Here is a 19,225-nt window from a genome sequence, read left to right on the forward strand (position 1 = left end):
GAGAATCTAGGAAAGGCAGATGCTGGCTGGATTAGCCGGGAGCGCTTGCAGAATCCCTCCGAGGAGGAAATGTGTGCCTATTCAAGGGCAGTGTCTTTCTCAAAAGGGGATTCCTCCAAGGCTCGCATTGGTAATCGTGGGGCCTCATCCACAACCCTCGCCCAACCCACTCCCATGCCGGAGCGTGACTCTGTCCATCTAGATTGGGGCCGGGAGTAAGCATTTTCATTTTTCTTTGAGGTATTAATGTATAAAAAAGTACAAATAAGTGTCCCACTTAATGCATTTCATACACCCATGCAACCGTCAATATTGCTAGCACCCCGGAAGTACCTCGTGTTCCCTTTTGTCACTATCTGTCTCCAACAGTAACTGCCTAATCCTGACATAACCCCTGGGTTAAGTTTTGCCAGTTCTGTGTTTATATAAATGGAAATATGTGCTATATACTCTTTGGTGTCTGGTTTCTTTTGCTCAACGTAATTATTTGTGAGATTCATCCATGTTGTTGCACATAATTGCAATTTATTCACTTTCATTGTTGTATAGGTTTTATTATGAATATATGACAAGTAAAAATTTTTATTTTGAGACTGATAATGGACATTAGCTAGATTTTAGTTTTTAACCGTGATGAATAGTGCTGCTCTGAACATTTTAGTGCATTTCTAGTACATGTACCCACAGCTCTGAGGGAGAGGAATTGTTGGGCAAGCCAGCATTTTTAACAAGCACCTCAGATGATGCTGAAGTTTAAGAACCATATGACAAGCAAGTACCATTTACCAAGATGATTGATCAGGCTTGAATTGTACGTCAATACGGAAGATGTGCCCTCAAAAACCTGACCGTCTTATTGAGGAAACAAACAGACTCACAAACACTGTAGAGACAATAACTCAGCGACCCAATCCAGATGCCTGCTCTAGTCTGGAACAATGTACACATACATAGAGGAGAGTTGCAAACTGGCTTCTTATTGGAAAGACTCTGCGTTTTGTTTGGGATAAACTGTGTTTCAAAAATCAAGAAATGTCATAATAAGTCTGTATTTCTGATTTCTGTTTGAAAATTCAACTCCAGAAACACTAGGTCCTCATTCCTACATGGCAACATTTAGCTGGAGCTGAGCCACAACTGTCCCCTTTAGAAGGGACAGGCACCACGTTCCTCACTAACTCCTGTAGACTCACTCTGGCCTCCTTCCCTCATGTACATTAGCAGCCTGACCCCAGGCATTTGGCTTCCCAGCAACTAATATAGAAAATTATAATAAACATTTTCTATACAAGATTTGAATTCATCTTCACAAGAACCCATATGATCATGCCCATTTGGGGGCAGAGGAAATCGAGGCTCCCAGAGTGGTTGAAAAAACATTAAACTAATTAGAAGGGGGGAAAAGTGAACAAAGCTGCACGACCAGCGAGTGGTAGCCTCTGTTTCCTAGCAGCCAGGGGGCTATTTTGAAATTTAAAAATTGAGTGTATGCTTTTTAAAAAATGGTCAGTGGCAACTTAAATTAATCAGGATACTGTGCAGGTAATAATATGTTTATAATAAAGTTCAGAGAGTTTTTTTAAAGGTACCAGCAGAGGGGAAAATTGCTTTAGAATAAAGTAGCCACAAAAATGTTTATCCCAAGGATGCGGGTCTCAGCTGAGCCTCAACCAATGACTGTGAAGAGGAGCGATGGCATTCTGAGCAGGGGCGCGGGCGGAGCGAGGAGGAAGACTGGGCTGAAGGGGATGAGGGAAAGATGGACAAGAGAGAGGCCCTAATGGACCCCTTCTCAGGACAATGTTTGAACTGCATAAAACGGGATGTCGGTGCAGGTACTTGTTTCAGGAAAGTAGCAGGATGCTGGTGAGCCCCTTTCACTGAGGGCTTAGGAAGAAGGGGTGGTTGAGAGCCTGCTCAGGGGAATTTAAAGCCCCTCCAGTGGGTTTCTTTTTTTCTTTTTTAAATTTTATTTATTGATTTTTAGAGAGAAAGAGGAAGGCAGAGAGAGGGAGAAACATCGATTTGCTGTTCCACTTATTTATGCATTCACTGGTTGCTTCTTGTATGGGCCCTGACGAGGGCTTGAACCAACAACCTTGGTGTATTGGGATGATGTTCTAACCAACTGAGCTACCTGGCCAGGGTTGATTGCTTTTAATTTTTATTTTTCTGATTATAAAACTAATATACACTGAATGAAATGTTAACTTTCAGTTAGAATCAGTGAAAGTAAAGATGCAGTCTTTTTCCATTCTAGTAAAATGTGAGAATATACAAGAGAGTCTAGGAAAGGCAGGGGAGGGCTATGTGCCTGGAGACCACCTGTCCCATCTAACGGTGACCGTTGTGGCTCAGTACCAATCAGATGCTGCCAAGTAGGAATGAGGACCTAGTGTTGCTAGAGTTTAATTTTCAAACAGAAATCAGAAATACAGACTTCTTATGGTATTTTGAAACACAGTTTATGCCAAACAAAACCCAGAGCCTTTCCAAAAAAAAATAATGAGAGAATATAAAAAAGTATAAAGAAAAAAATATTGTTCCCATTCTCATCACCCAGAAATAGTTACTGCTGACATTTTCGTAGGTACTTCACCTTGTGTCTTTATATACATACATACAGGGAGATACATTTTTCACCAAAAGGGAACTCTGCATAATTATTTATAATCTGCCTTTTTTCATTTAGCAGCTCAGGAACACTTTTCTTTGTAAGAAAATAGTATTAGGGACCGCAATTATGGTCCACAAGCTAAATCAGATCCTTTGCCTGTTTGAGTAAATAAAGTTTTATTGGAACACAACCACACCCGTTTGTTTACATGTTGTCTATGGCTACTTCCTCACTACAATGGAATAACTGAGTAGTTGTGACAGAGAAAATATGGCCCATGAGCCTAAAATATTTATGGCCTGGCCCTTTACAGAAAAATTTGGGTGACCATTGGTTTTAAACCTGAGGGTTTATAAATTCGGGTTGAGGAAGAGATTGCATCTTTATTTTCACTGATTCTAACTGAAATTTAACATTTTTCCCAATTATAGGCAACAAATCATAGTCATGTTAGTTGTATCTCTAAATTTGTCTCAATCTGTAACAGGTGTCTTATTTTATTTTTTTATTTTATCTTATTTTATTTTATTGTAGAGGATGTTTATTAAAGCTGGGGGCAGTGAAACAAGAAAGATCTGGGGAAATGAGCCTAGGCTGGGCTGCTTTGACTCACTAAGAAGTCAGAGAAAAGGGGGCCTAGGGAACAGGTTCAAGGGGTTTGCCCAGGATGAGCTGCCACTGCCCATTGCTGCCCTGGTTGCAAGCCTTGTGGGGTCCCTTAGAGTTTAGGAGATGCATGCCTTTGGGAAAGAAGTAGGGAAGGCAAGGGCATGCTCCTGGAGAGATGGAGGGAGGGAGAGGGGGAGAGAGCCTGTAATAGATATCTTGATGTATTTATGTTTACCACCACTTCAAAATTACAACTATTAGACCTTCTACTAGCTCTCTTTATTTTAAGACTTTAAGAAGAAAAATTACATTTACTAACACATTATATTTTAAACATATTTTGGTAACTTTATTTCCATGCAATCTGTTTCCTTTGTAACCCTGTGTATTCTGTTTCATAACCCTGTGCATTCTGTGAATAATGTTAAAAACATTATTCTGAAAAGGGATCAATTAGGTTCCAGCTGCTAAAGGAGTCCATGGAACAGGAAAACGTTAAGAATTTCTAAACTAGGTCATTTTTAATGGCTGTGTACTATTCCACTGTTATTGCTATTTAATCAGCATGTAGGCTATTTCAAATTTTTCACTCTTATTAAAAAAAATTTTTAATCCCATGATATCCACAAATCCTTCTGTGTTTGTTGAGTAAACATACTTAGAATAAAGTTTCCTGATACCTGTTGCTGAATATTTATATACTAGAGGCCCAGTGCATGGGATTCGTGCATTGGTGGGGGGCATGACCTGTGGGGATTAGCCCACTGTGGGAGCACCACTCATCCACGTCAGCCCTCTGAGCACCTGCTCCCTGGTCCGGCATCTTCTGTGGAGCCAGAGCACTTGCCTCTCCAGGGGATCCAGTCAGGGCCGGGCCCAGGGACAATAGCACTGAGAAGCAGTGGAATAAGCCTCATTCCCGCAATGGCCAGGAACCCGACTCCAAGCCTCTGGGGTCAGCTCTGTGAGCCTGGCGGCGGCACTGCACAACCTGTGGGCATCCGGAAGAGGCAGCAGGGAGCAAGGAGGTGGAGCCTGGGGCGAGGAGACGACCATCGCAGCCTGGGCCCCTACCTGTGGTCCTGGGGTTCACAGCGGGAGCAGCAGCTCATCCCGGTCAGCTGAGCAGCACTCCCATTATGGTAGCACACTGACCACCAGGGGGCAGCTCCTACATTGAGCGTCTGCCCCTGGTGGTCAGTGCACGTCATAGTGACTGGTCGTTCTCTAGAAATATTTTCTAGGCTATATAATAAAAGCCTAGAAGTCATTGATGTGGCAGAGCAGGAAGTGATGTTGATCTGGTTAGCTTTGGAAATACCACTCTGATTGGAGGCAAGCATGTCAAACTCACGACTGGTGGGTTTGAGGAGACTATTTTCTGAGGGAGACTGACTGCAAGGCTGTTGTGTTGGTCCAGGTTGGGTAGGTATAGGCAGGTGATGCCTAACTGTCATCGTTGTGATACCTTTGAGCATGAAGCCAAACACGACATCTGTGATGTATCCTCAGTCTTTTCCTGTCATGGATCTTCCTCTACTGCAGTGGTTCTCAACCTTCTGGCCCTTTAAATACAGTTCCTCATGTTGTGACCCAACCATAAAATTATTTTCGTTGCTACTTCATAACTGTAATGTTGCTACTGTTATGAATCGTAATGTAAATATCTGATATGCAAGATGGTCTTAGGCGACCCCTGTGAAAGGGTTGTTCGACCCCCAAAGGGGTCGCGACCCACAGGTTGAGAACCGCTACTCTACTGCCTTTAAAATATTTTTCTTTCTGACAGATTGTAATATATTGGCTACAAAATACAAAATGAAATACACACTTTAAACTCATCAGATATGCAAGAACATATAATTTTAAATGTGCTAGCAGCCAATTTAAACAAAGAGACGCGGGTGACATTAATTTTAATAACAGTTTAGCCTTAAATCTTACTTAGATATATAACCCAATATAGTATCATTTCAATATGTAATCAGTATTAAAACTACCAACGGGTTATTTTCCATTCATTTTTCATTTTTGTATTAACCTTTCAATATCTGGTGTGTATTTTACCAGTAAAGCACATCTCAATTCTCTCTAAGGGGGTTTAATATTTTCACTATAAAATGCAAAGTGAAAAACATACTTTAAACTCTTCTGATAAATTTTACCTGTCTAGAACGTCATTGTTCAATAGAAATATAGTAAGAATCATATGTGTCATTTTAAATGTTCTAGTGGCCACTTTAAACAAAATTGAAAGAAACAGGATAGCCACATATCAAGTCCTCACAAGCCACACATAATCATTGGCTACTACATTGGACAGAGCTGCTCTAGCAAAATAAATTCCATTTGAAATAACAACCAAAACAAACTATCTAGAAATAATTTCAACAAATAATTTTAGAACTTACATATTTTTTAAAAACATTAATTGGAAAATCTATTAGGACTTCAAGTAGATTAATAATTGCCTGGGACTGACTGGCATGATGCAGGAATGAAGATATATCACCTAAGCAGGGGTGGGGAACCTCCCACCCAGGGGCCATATAAGGCCGTATAAGGCCTGTGAAATCATTTGGTCTGGCCCTACCAGGGCATCAGGGGTGAGTTCATTAAATGTTTGACCAAATATAGCAGGCCAATTTTTAAGATGATAATTTTGTATGGCCCACAAATGATGTTATAAATATCCAAATGGCCCTCAGCAGAAAAAAATGTTCCCCACCCCTGACCTAAAGGATATGGAGTTTCTTTTCAGGGCGATAAAACTATTCTAAAATTGATTGTAGCAATGATTGCTCAACTCTGAATATACTAAAAGCCATTGAATTCCACATTTTAAGCCATTTCCCTCCTCTGGACATATTTATCTAATCGGAGACAAGAACCTGAGTCATAAAGAGTGTGATTTCTGACACTGGAGAGAGTGTGAGATGAGAAATCGGAAGCCCTTTTCTATGACTGTGTAAGTTACTGACCCCCTCATCTATTAACATTACCTATATCGGTTAATTGAGATGATCACATGATACCTCACACTTTCATGTAATAATTTATTGATCATCTACTATGCACCAAGTATTACTCTATGCAGGGATACACCAGTGCACCAAACATTTGAGGTTTCTACTCGCAGGAATGCTTTCCTAGTGCCCTGGCCAGTATTGCCCAGTGATTAGAAGTGTTAGCCTGCACACCAAAGAGTCGTAGGTTCAATTCCTGGTAAAGGGCATATACCTGGGTTGCAGGTTCGATCCCTGCCCTGATCGGGGTGCATGCAGGAGGCAAGCAATCATTGTGTCTCTCTCACATCAATGTTTCTCTCTCTCTCTCTCTCTCTCTCTCATTCTCTCTCTCTCTCTCTCTCTTTCTCTCTCATTCTCTCTCTTTCTCTCTCTCTCTCTCTCTCTCTCTCTCTCTCTCTCTCTCTCTCTCTCTCTCTCTCTCCCCTTTACCCCTTCCTCTTCCCTCCCTCCCACTCTCTCTAAAATTCAATGGAAAGCATATCCTCAGGTGAGGATTAACAAAAAAGAAAAGAAAGAAATGCTTTCCTAAATAACTACCTAAGTAAATAAATGTAGTGGATGATTGTAACTGAAAGACAAGGGTTCAGCTGCCTACTGCAAGGAAAGCCAAACTTATGAGACAGGTGCCGGTGCAAAAAGAAAGAAGTTTATTCAGGTGCCACGTGACCTGAACGAATGGTGGACTCCCATCTCAAAGACCATCTCCCCTTCCAACTCAAGCCCTCAGTTCTTATAGGAATAGTGCGGGGAGGGCTTTTTTTCTCTCCAGTTATCTTGCTAGCTTTCAGTATGCTTAGGCCCTGTCCATGCATATTTCTAGCTTTTGGCACGCTCAGTGTAAGAACCTCCCTGGCACCATGGTGGCCAATGGAGGAGGCCCTGTCCATGCATATTTCTAGCTTTTGGCACGCTCAGTATAAGAACCTCCCTGGCACCATGGTGGCCAATGGAGGAGGCCCTGTCCATGCATATTTCTAGCTTTTGGCACGCTCAGTGTAAGAACCTCCCTGGCACCATGGTGGCCAATGGAGGAAACTCATCAGCACTCTGTCTGCGGTAACAATTCCCCCCTTCAAAACTCTGAACCCTTGTAACCTTAAAAAAAAAAAGCTTGGGCTTGTTTATTTGTTTATTTTTTTTATTTTACTGATTTCAGAGAGGGAAGGGATAGAAACATCAATGATGAGAGAGAATCCTTGATTGGCTGCCTCCTGTATGCCCTCTACTGGGGACCAAGCCCACAATCCAGGCACGTGCCATGACTGGGAATCGAATCATGGCCTCCTGGTTCATAGGTCGACACACAACCCCTGAGCCACACCGACCAGGCTGGACTCTTGTCATCTTACGAGGGTAAGTCAATGGAGGTGTCACCTTCTGTAGTTTCTCCCTGCTGTCAAGGGGCATCGTCTCTCCTACCCCTGGGGCCAGAGATTCTTGCTCTCTGCTACAGGAAGGAGGGGGTCAGGAATGAAGGGAAGCCTTCACGTCGGGGAGAAGGATTGCTGTCTTCAGAAGGCGGCAGATGTGGTGCCTGGAGGATGGCACTGCTGAGCAAGCGAAGCTGGTAGGCTGCTCATATTCAAGAGGTGGTGCTGCAGATGGGCTTCCGCAGTGAGAACGGTTATGTATGTAGTGAAGGGTATGCCTAGCAACCATTTAGTGAGGGGTACGACTGGTCGTGAAGGGGGATTGTAATGGAATCAGAGACTGGAGGGACTAAAGGATCCCCATGGTCTAATCCTGAGCAGGGCTTTGGGTGGCACACCCAACAGTGTGAGAACTTTGCAGAGGAAGCCACTGCCGGGAAATGTGAACAAAGGCAGTATCAGTCCAAGCGTGGGCATAAAGTAACATCGTCACTGAGCGTTAGGAGGTGCTGCACTTTCCAAAAGAGAAATCCTAAATCCCTTCCAGGAGGGCAGGTCCAGTTTTCCGCTGCAGTTTCACCAGCAACAGCAAGATCTGGAGAGGTTACTTCCTTAATGTGCTAACACATAGTTGACCTTGATAAACATTAATAGATACCCAAGGGAAGAACATAATGTCTATATACAAAGATACATGTTAAACTTTCTTAACTTTGTAGTTCAAATTATCTCCTCTAGCTGCTTGTATTTTTCAACTATCAGATTTGTAAAAGCATATGAGGAATGTTTTGCAATCTCCCACAACTCCTCCTCTGCATTTCACCTTTTTTCCCTGAGCTGAGATAAATGAAGCATTAGAGTTACTGCCTCTTCTATCTTTGCTGTGGATTCTAACTCTATCATATAAAATTATCTCTCTTGGCCTGTTAAGGCTTTTTGTTTCAGATTCTAAATTGTCAGAAAATAATTGTGCCACCTCTGTATTCCTTTTTTTGCATTTACCAGAAAAAAAACTAATTCATCCTTTTATTTCTAGCCTTCATTCTTTCATTCCTTTTAGGTGTATATTTCATTTTTTTTAACCTTTGTTAATTAATTGTGAAGAAAGTGTAGTTTACTTTTTTGTTTGTTTGTTTTGTTGTTGTTTGGAAGTGAGCTGCACTGTTCCGTGTGAACTGGGAGTGGTCTTTGTCACGCTGCACTATGTCACTCAGAGTTGGGGATATTCCTCTGAGAAGCTGCACTTGCTCAGCTAGCAGGCTGGTTTCCATCTTTTTCTTGGTTTTCGTAAGTATTTGAGTGGAAGTTGGCAGATACAGTGCCAGGGCCTGCAGGCAGATGCCACTTTAAATTAGAGTCCGCGTGGCTAAATGTTCATGCTTTGTGAGATAATAATATAATAACTTCACTCAAAACGAATTTATCACTTCACATAGGAATAAGTCACTGCTGGGATTGAATTCATACCAGGACTCACCTTCATGTCGCCCATAAGCCAGACACAGAACTAACACTAACTCAGTCCAGCCTAACGAATGTTTATTGGCCCACCGAGCACAGGGCTAGTTTTCACTTACTTGTTCACTGAACAAGAGTATTGAGTGCTACTTACTGGGTTGGGCACTGTTCTAGACCCTGGAAATAAAGTGAGGGGAAGAAGGAATGTTTGTATCCTCATGGAAAATACATTTTAGAGGAGAAAAAAAAAACAATTTAAAAATAAACATAGAATTCTAGCTAGTGATGTGTGCCATATAGAAAAAATATAACTGCAAAAAAATAGAGAATGCCAAGCAGACAAGGTAGCTATTTTACAAGCGACATTTGAACGGAGACCAAAAAGAGGAAAAGGAGCAATGGAGAGAGCTGGAGCAAACGAGCCAGGAGAGGGGGCAGCTCCAGCGCCGTGGTCCCAAGAAGTAAACAGGCTACCGCCATGCAGGAACACCAGCATTGCTCGGGTGGCACTCAAGATTCACAGCCATGGGCAGAAGGAGCTGAGTGGCTGCTCCCGGCTCCCAGGCTCCCATGGCATCCATAGGAAACAAAGGGGGACATCGGTCATCTCCCTCTGGCTTCTGTAGTAGGAGGTGCAGCACATGTAATTGGCAATCCCCCCAAATTAGAAAGGGGGTGAGCTGCTAAACATATAACAGTGTCTACTACAGTATGCCTTTCCATACTTATATTTAATACTAGAGGCCTGTTGCAGGAAGATTCCTGCAAGAATAGGGCTTCCTCAGGCCTTTTCCTGCAAGAGTAGGGCTTCCTGCAGACAGAGCGAAGCAGAGAAGGGAGCGAAGCCTGCTGAGGCGGGCTTTACTCCCGTCTTCGCCGCCCTGCTTGCTTCCCTCCCGTTTCTGCCACCCTGCTTGCTTCTCCCCAGCTTTGCTCCCTTCTGCAGTGCTTGGCTTCCTTCTACGCTGTCTTCAGTCTCTGAGCCTGTGTATGCAAATTAACTGCCATATTTGTTGGGTTAATTTGCATACTTGCTCTGATTGGCTGGTGGACATAGCGGAGGGATGGTCAATTTGTATGCTTCTCTTTTATTAGTGTAGATATTTATACACATATGTGTATTTCCAGCTAACATTATGCAACCACAGAGCTATAAACATATTCACCCACTTCCCAGAGGAAGGCAACACAAAGTTTCTGCAGTTCCTGCATCCAAAGCTCAAAGCCCAGGATTTGTACACAATACCCATTCTCCTAATTCTTTAGATCCCATCTCAATATTATGAAACTTTGGAGTCAATTGCAAAGGTAACCACCATAATACATCCTGCATATAAATGGTATGGGAAAGAAAGGGAAGGAAATTAACAAACACAAATATATAAAAGTAAGCACACATTTTATTTAGAAAGGACATTAAGAGACACCATTTTTAAAAGTAGTTGAACTATTTTTACATTCCCACAGGCAACACATGGGAGTTTCTCCACATCCTTGTCAACACTTACTATTGTCTATTTTACTACAGCCACTCTTGTGGGGTTTTACTAATGTCTAATGACATGAAGATCTTATCCTGTGTTTATTGGTTCTCAGTACATCTTCTTTGGCTAAATGTCTATTCAAATCTTTTATCCATTATTTAATTGAGTTATTTTTGAGTTGTAAGGACACAACTTCTTTATCAGATGATTTGCTAATATTTTCTTTTAGTATGTGGCTCATCTGTTCACTTTTTTAAATTTTCTTTTAAAAAAATATGTTTATTGTTCTTTAGAGAGAGAGGAAGGGTGGGGGACAGAGAGAGAAACATGAATGAGAGGGCAGATCTCCAATCGGCTGTTTCCTGTATGCCCCCTAATGGGAAACTGAGATATTCCTGGACCAGCAGTATCTACATCACCTGAATGCTTTTTAGAAATGCAGAGTTCCAGGCTCCACCCAGATCTGCTGAAATGGAATCTGCATTTTAACAAGGTGTCCAGGTGATCTGTGTGTGCTTATAGTTGGAAAGGCCTCAGAATCTTCCTGGCTTGTGGGGGACAGTGAACCCCTTAGCCTACTCCTTCACCTCCGCCACCATTTGACTACTAAACAGTTTAACAGGGGCTCTTCCAGGAGACCACAGCTTGCCTGTGGCTTTCTTTCCTGAATAAAGGAGGCTAGAGAGAGCCCTGTCTTATCTTAAAAGTACCATTACAGCCAGTCAATGTTTCCAGGAGGCTCAGGCATAAGGGAGGGTTGCTGTACCCTTTCAAGAAAAAAGATAACAAACAATTAGCATAGACAAGATATGGACAGATAACTAGAAGTAGGAGAGCTGGTTCTCCCCTCCCCAGGAACCAATTAACAGGCGAGGGAAACCAGCTATCAAAGCTCTCAGTTAATCTTCTAAAGCGTCAACATCTGCTTAACGTGCTAAACCGTGAAGCACCCCCTTTCAGGTGGGTGTTTGTGGATTGGGGCTCTTTCCAAAGAGAAGAAGTGATCTTACCAGTACAAATTAATAGAAAAGATAAGGCTTGGCCCTCGCTCTGCTGCCAAACTCATCTGTCCCCAAATCTTTGTAAAGCGGTGCCTCCGACTAGAAAACAAAGAGTTCCTTCTCTCATTCTTTGATTGGGAAGCCCCGGGGAAACTGTGGGAAAAGTCACACCAGAGAATCACACATTCCGGACTCTGGTTTGCTCAAGTCGAACCAGGACTTGCCCAGGGACTTCTCAGATCAAGGGGGACAGGGGAGGAAGGAAAGGGTGTTCAAGGGCAAGTCCTACAAGCAGTAGAACAGGGTCTCCCAAAGGGTTTCTTTTTCTTACCGCCCCCCCCGCCCCGCCTCATAAAACAAGTATCTCGTACACAGCGGGGGGAACTATAGCAACAGGCAGTGCATGCAAAGGCTGAATGGGAGGAGGAGGCATCTGAACCGAATCTCGCAGGGCAAATATGAGAGAACTATGAAAGAGAGAGAGAGTGGTCACGAGGGCAATTTTTAAAATTGAGCTATAGGCTACATACCATAAAAGCAACTCTTTGAAAATGTAGAATCCAGCGGTTGTTAGTATATTTATAAGGTTGTGCAACCATCACCACTATCTAGTTCCACAACATTCGTCACCCCAGAAAGAATCCCAGTACCCATTAGCAGTCACTCCCATTCTCCTCCCCCAGCCCCTGGCAACTCACCTACTTTCTGTAACAGGGCAATTTTTTTAAGACAGAGGAGAAGCCAGACTTCAGGGTGATGAGGTAAAAGTTCTTCCCCAGTCGTCAAAGTAGACCAAAGGTATCCTTTTATCATGTTTTAAAATGTACTGGGATTTTACTGGTCCAAAGTCTGTGTGCCTGACATTTTGAAAGATTCAAACTCAAAACATCAGTTTGGAGTAAGGAAAGATTTATTGACGGAGAAGGCACCAATCTAAAATACGGGAGACCTGATTCTCAAATCCATCTTAAGAACGTACAGAATTCAGGCTTCTTTTATGTCAAGGGAAGGGAAAATGGGAGGGGCTGCTTTTGTAAAACTCAAGCCACGAGCAGAAATCCTCCAGTGATTAGCATGCCTATAGGCAAGACGAAGTGGGAGGTATCAGCTCAGGGCCATGGGGGCAACACAGGCTTGAAGAGATGGAGTCCGAGGGGCCAAGCATCTCACTTTGTTATGGTGAGGTCAACAGGTCAGGAGACAAATGCCATTAAAAATACAGTTCGTTGCTGACAGTTACCAAGAAGCGGGGCATGCCGTGCCATGCAGGATCATGTGGGGACCCCAAGGTGGGTCCGGAGGTAGGAAGCCAGAGGAAAGATGGGCCAGAGCCTTATTGTTTTTCTCCAGGAGAAATGGGAAGTCGGGGTAGCGAGCTGCACAGGGGTAGGACTGTATAGTCTGAAAGATTCCAGTGGGTGCTGGGCTACCATGGTGGTCCCTAGTTGCCCAGGACCTGGCCCTGGAGTAATTTAGGACAGGGGAGGTAAACTTGCCCAAAGTGAGGTCCACAGCAAATGGTGGAACTGGGGTCTGACCCCACGACCTTAGCCATGCTGTTTCACTGCCCCTATGCAAGGACTTCCCCCACCCAACAAAAAATTTCTAGGAATTCATGTGCTTTGTGTCAGGACTCCAACTCAAGTTAAACTGCCTTGAAAATATTGAAATATTCCGATTTAGAGCTTTTCCTGGCACGGCTGGTCAACAGGAAACAGCTCCCGGAACTTTAGACTCCATCTCAGGTGGGCCTCTTGTCAATATTGATTGGTTTCCTTGTTACCCTTTTCTGCTCTTTCTTGCTCAATAGCAAGCTCATTAAGAGTTATTAGGAGACCCTTGGCTCTTACTCCCACCACAAAGTTAGGATTAAATGCTGTGTGTCATTTCCTAATGAAAAAATTACAAGTATTATAATCTATTATCACATTAAGGGTTTGTTCAGCTTGTTGGTCAGGTGGTGGGGGTGGAGAGTGTCTTGGGAGAGACTGATTTTTTTTAAGGTTTAGAAAACCTTTTCCCCCTTCACCATTTTTCCACCTTCCCAGCTACAAGCGACTCACCCTTAACTAACTCAGACTATTCTTCAATTCCTAAAACTGTTCAAATTCAGTACTAGGACGAAGGTTACCAATATCTAGTTTAGCATTTTCACTATGAGTATTGCTACACTAATAGTAATAATTCACTGTGGATATTTACAATATTGCTATATTTCCTGTCATGAATTATGTTAATGAAATTCTTTGCCGCTTTTTAAAATATTAGGACATATATACAGACATTTTCAAACCCTGCATCTACGCTCAATAAATTGGAGTAAAGATAAGGTTAACTCTATCAAAACATTACTTACATCCTGAAATAATGTCTTGATGGGGAGAGGAAAGAATGCCATTGCTAGAACCTTGGCAGTTTCTTCAAACCTAGATGATGCCCATCGATGCCTGGCACATGGGAACTTCTCTGTCAAGCATGTCATGATGAAAAAACAATCAAGCTTACAGCCACGGTTCTTGCTCAATTCCCCTAGTTAACAGATGAAGAAACTAAAGCTCAGAGAGGTTAAGCAACTTGACCAAGGTCACACAGCTGGGTAGAGACCATACCAGGACAAAACGCCAGTGTTTCCATGTAGCATGAAAATACTGGTAGAAGCACAGCCCAGCGGGAGGAGGCTCAGGAGCGACCGTCCAGCTCTGGCTTCCAGGGCACCGAGAGCGCTGCCCAGTCAATCCCAGGCCCCAATGGACACCTGTGCTCACCTTATATTGCTGCCATAACCAATCACCACACTTGTAGCAGCTTAAATAACAAGTGTATTACCTACGGTTCTGGTGTTGGCAGGGCTGTGTCCCTTCCTGCAGGTTCTAGGGCAGGGGTGGGCAAACTTTTTGACTCGAGGGCCACAATGGGTTCTTAAACTGGACCGGAGGGCCGGAACAAAAGCATGGATGGAGTGTTTGTGTGAACTAATATAAATTCAAAGTAAGCATCATTACATAAAAGGGTACGGCCTTTTTTTTCAATAGTTTTATTCATTTCAAACGGGCCGGATCCGGCCCGCAGGCCGTAGTTTGCCCACGGCTGTTCTAGGGGATCTGTTTCCTTGATGGTTCAGGTTGTTGGCAAAATTCAGTTCCTCAGTTTTAGGACTGAGATTCCAGATTTTTCACTGACTGTACACGGGTGTCCTTTCCAGCTTCGCTTGGCTCACACCCCTTCCTCTGTCTGCAAAGCAACAGCCAGCCAAGTCCGTGTCCTGTCACATCGCTCGAACCTTCTTCCACAGACACCTCTCTCTCTGACCACACCTGGGAAAGGGCCTGCCTTCCAAGGGGGCATGCGGTTAAGTGGGGACCATCTGGATAATCCAGGATAACCCCCATCTCACAGTCCTTGTGGTTCATTGAATCCATGAAGTCCCTTTTGCCACATGAAGCAGCCTGTTCACAGGTCAGGGGCTGGGACATGGACGTTGCAGGGCCGTGACCCTGCCTGCTGGCCCAGTGCCCCTCCTCCCCGGAGGTGTCAGCGTGAACGCCAGCTCTCCAGCTGCTCCGCTCTCCTCACCGGCTTCTTCCTCACATCCACTCCCACTTTCAGCCCCGCTGGGCCACTTCCTCCGAGCCCAGGGCTAGCCACATCGCTTCTCTGGTCAAAATAATGAACGGCTCCTCGCTGCCCACTCCCTGGAACCCAGCTCCTCGCCCGGCACGCAAGGCCTTCTGTGCCATGAGATGTGGTGCCTGGCTTTCTTTCGTTCATGTCGCCACAGTTCTCCCTCAAAAACCACTTTCTCCTGCCAAATGGGCTCTCGGTCTCCCCGTGTGCATGCCTCACTTTCTCGCCTCTGTACCTGCAGCCACGTGCTTCTGATGCCCTGACCGGGGATCGGACACGCCACCTTGGCATGGCAGAACAACGCTCTAACCAGCTATCAGGCCAAGGCAGTTTTTGTTGTATTCATGAATAAACATGTTTAGCAGGTTCTTCTTGCCAAAGATAACCACATCTGATTTTAATTCTCTAGAGTGAAAACAGGTTGCAGGGGAGGGGCTAGATTTTTTTTTTTTTTTGAGGCCATCTAAGATGTTTTTAAGATGTACATATGTACAATAGATGACCATGTTCTATAGCGGGCAGACTGTGGGCATGACTCTATAGCGTTTATAATGGGAATTATGGCTAATCAATTTGGGGTTGTATTGAACCAATCTTTCTAATTGGATTCCAATAAAACATCTGCTTTGTGTCAAACTCCAGCTCATGAGCAGCAAATCACACAAAAACCCATTTCACATCGATTTTCAATGCTGCCTAATAGTTTGTTTTGCTGATTCAATCAAAATTTAAATCTGTAATAACCAAATAGTTGAAGTCTTTGCCATTAAATTGGTCTTTACCAGCTCTCTGCTCTGAGGTCACATAGTATCAGCTGTTTGAAATGAAAACCCCTTCTTTAAGTATCCAATCTTCCTCCCAAAATGCATTTAACAGCATCTCTTTCCATTTTAACTATTTGTATCATGAAAACGACCTTTCTTTTTGTAAGAAGAGCATTGAAAAATATTTTCAGAAAAAAATATATTTAGTAACAATAAAAAGATAATCACAATAAGGCAAGTATAGTTTGAGGAGGAAATGACTGGACGGCAGTGTGAAGAATAAGAGAGCACAGTGGAAAGAGTGCACTCCTAGGTACAGATCCTGGCTCTTCCACTTTCTAGCAAATTCCCTAATTGCTCTGAGTTTTTTCTCTTTATCTGCAAACCAGAGCTAATAATATCCAACTCGTAGGGCCGTGGAAAGGATTAAACGGACAGTGTATGTTTCTGGCACCTCATGAGTACTCAGTAAATGTTAGCTATTATTATCACTTTTATTACTTTTATGGCTTCTTAGTAAGGATATTGCCCCTAAAGAGCTCACATTCCAGTAATTAAAAAAATACAAAGGCACGTAGAAAAAGAAGAAAGCAGAAGAAGATGGAGGAAAAGGAGGAGGAGGGGGGAGAGAGAGAGAAGGAGGGAGAAGGCACGCAACCATGGAAGATTCAGAAGAGACGTCAGCAGAGATGCATTGGGGGCAACTGGTGGGCACCGGTGACGTCTCCTGAAAGGGTGCTGGCCCTGCGGGGCTTGACTGAGAGGCTGACTATGCAAATGGACAACTGTGAGACCACATATGTCAACAGAATTCTTTCTTTTAAAATTTGATTTTATTTTCTCCACCACCTTTCATCCCCTGTGTGCCCGCTACCACCGCTCCCATTCCCCCTCCTCCCCTGCAACCACCACACTGTTGGACAATCTCTGCAGCAACCTCCCTGGGAAGCCAAACCACAGCCCCTGCGGTCTTCGCAGAACAGTTAGCACTCAGTCAACGACTGCCTGCATCTCTGCTAGTACTTGTGGCCCCGCTCCCAGCTAAGGACTAAGCAGAGAAAGGCAGATGTGCCCCCGTCCAGTCACATCCCACGCCCAGCTTCCCCACATCAACAGTTTCCGAAGGGAGCCTTCCCTTTTCCTCACCGCCAGGCTTTCCCAGCCCCTGCCCTGACCGCCTTGGGGTCTCTGCAAATGTGAGTGAGTGGCCGGCTGTCCTGTGTATTCGTGCCCTAGGGCTGCCTTAAACGGCCACAAACCTGGGGGCTGAAAACAACACATTTACTCCCTCCCAGTTTTGGAGGCTGGAAACCTGAAACCAAGGCGTCCGCAGGACCACACTTTCCCTGATGGCTTCTCTGCTCGCTGCTAATCCTTGCTGCAGCTTGACTTGTCCATGCATCACTCCCATCTCTGTCCCCATCATCACCTGGCTCTCCCGGGGTGGCTCTGTCAGGTCTTCTGATAAGGACATGAGTCATAGTGGGTGAAGGGCCCACCCTACTCCAGTATGACCTCACCTTAACTTAATTAGATCTGCAACAACCCTGCTTCCAAATAAAATCACATTCTGAGGTTCTAGGAAGGAAATGAATTGGGGGGGGGGGGGCAGGTGAGACACTGTCCAGCCCAGCCTACTTGTTACAAATAATCATGTGTTTCCACATGACTGGGGAGGACAGTAGCAAAGGGTTGGAAAGCTGAGAAGGCAAAACAGTAAGGAAAGCAGGGTAAGCGATGTGCTGTAAGAAACAGGCCCCAGAGTGCAGAGGCTTAGCACACTCCGTTTACTCCTCACTCATATCACAGTTTATTCAGGGACCACGGCTTCTCCATCTTAGGCTCCTTTCACTTCTACTCAAGTTCATCGGCCTGAACTGAGCGAGACCACACCTGTTCGACGGGAGGCAGGGCAAAGGGGAGAACAGGAGAACGGACACGCTGATGGCGGCCTGGAGCCCAGTGGTGGAGAAGGAAAGGCTCATCTCCGCTGTGCACACTTCCCTCCCCCTCCTACAGCCAGGTGCACCCCAACCTCCTCTCAAGGCCACTCTCTAAACAGCACCCACCCCCTGGGCCTTCCCTCCCAGGCTTCCCCTCGACACTGAGCAGTTCATGAAGGATCGAGGTGTAATGTGTTATTCCTCCGAGAGGGCATCTACAATTGCACAAGAGATCCTGATTCCCCCAAAGGAATGTCTCTCTAACGGTAAAGTCACAGGTCTCGAAAAGAAGGCTGTGAGGTAGAATTTGGGAAGCAGGGCAGACCTTCGTCCTGTGCCTAAGGGACAGGCGACCGAGAGGGCACCATCAGAAGAGCCTCAGTGGCCAGGTAGTTGGGCTTGTTAGAGACCCCAGTTTAATCCCCAGCTTGGCCATTTTCCCAGCTGTGTGAATGAGCACGTATTTCTTTAACATTTCCGAGCCTGATCGCCTCATCTATAATGGGGCAAAAATAGAACTTACTTCACTGGTTTCTGTGAGAATTAAATGAGGTAAGACCCACATTATTCACTCAATCCGTGATCGTCATAGGTAACCAGTAAGAGTCACTGACTGATTTTTCCCCCGGTGATGATGGAACTTGAATTCTAAAAATCCCCAATTCAAGGTGCAACACACATGCCTGTGTTCAGCGGGACTCCAGGTGGGACCCTCCCGCCTTCGTCCTTGTTCTCACCCACCTCTCCCTCCCCTCCCCCGCACGCCCAGCCTAGGGCTCTGTGTGCAGGGGTGCCCCATGGAAGCTCAGAGGAAGCTCAGGTTCAGAGACGTCAGAAAGGCCTCCCTGAGTCATGGTGATGCCTGAGACTCCTGTGATGAATGACCCCGGGGAAAGGACCGGGAAAGCCAGCCCCGGTCAGGCAGGCAGGCCCCACGTGGGAACCCTGCTCTCGGGCGCGGCTGCTTTTGCCCCGATGCGCACAGGATGGAGCCTCGGGACTGGGTTGTCCCAAACTGACACGCGAAGGACTCAGCGTGCGCCACTCCGCCTCGGTACCAGGCCTCGGGTAGGACTGGGCTGTCATTATTTCTTAAAGCTCCGCTCAGCCCGAGAAGCGGTGAGAAGTCCACAGTGACTGGGCACTGAAGCCTGGCGGTCCCTGAGGAAGCGGCCGAGCTTTCATCTGCGGGCCGCACCCTGAGATGCCCAGATCCCCCCATCCAGCCCTCAGCCTGCGCTGGGGAGCAGCCCCCGGTCTGCAGTGGGAAGAAAGAGAGCGGCCCGCTCTGCCATGAGGCTCCAGGAGCGTCTCCGCCAGCGGCGG

The sequence above is a fragment of the Myotis daubentonii genome, chromosome 14, assembly GCF_963259705.1.
Source record: "Myotis daubentonii chromosome 14, mMyoDau2.1, whole genome shotgun sequence".
Taxonomy (NCBI): Eukaryota; Metazoa; Chordata; class Mammalia; order Chiroptera; family Vespertilionidae; genus Myotis; species Myotis daubentonii.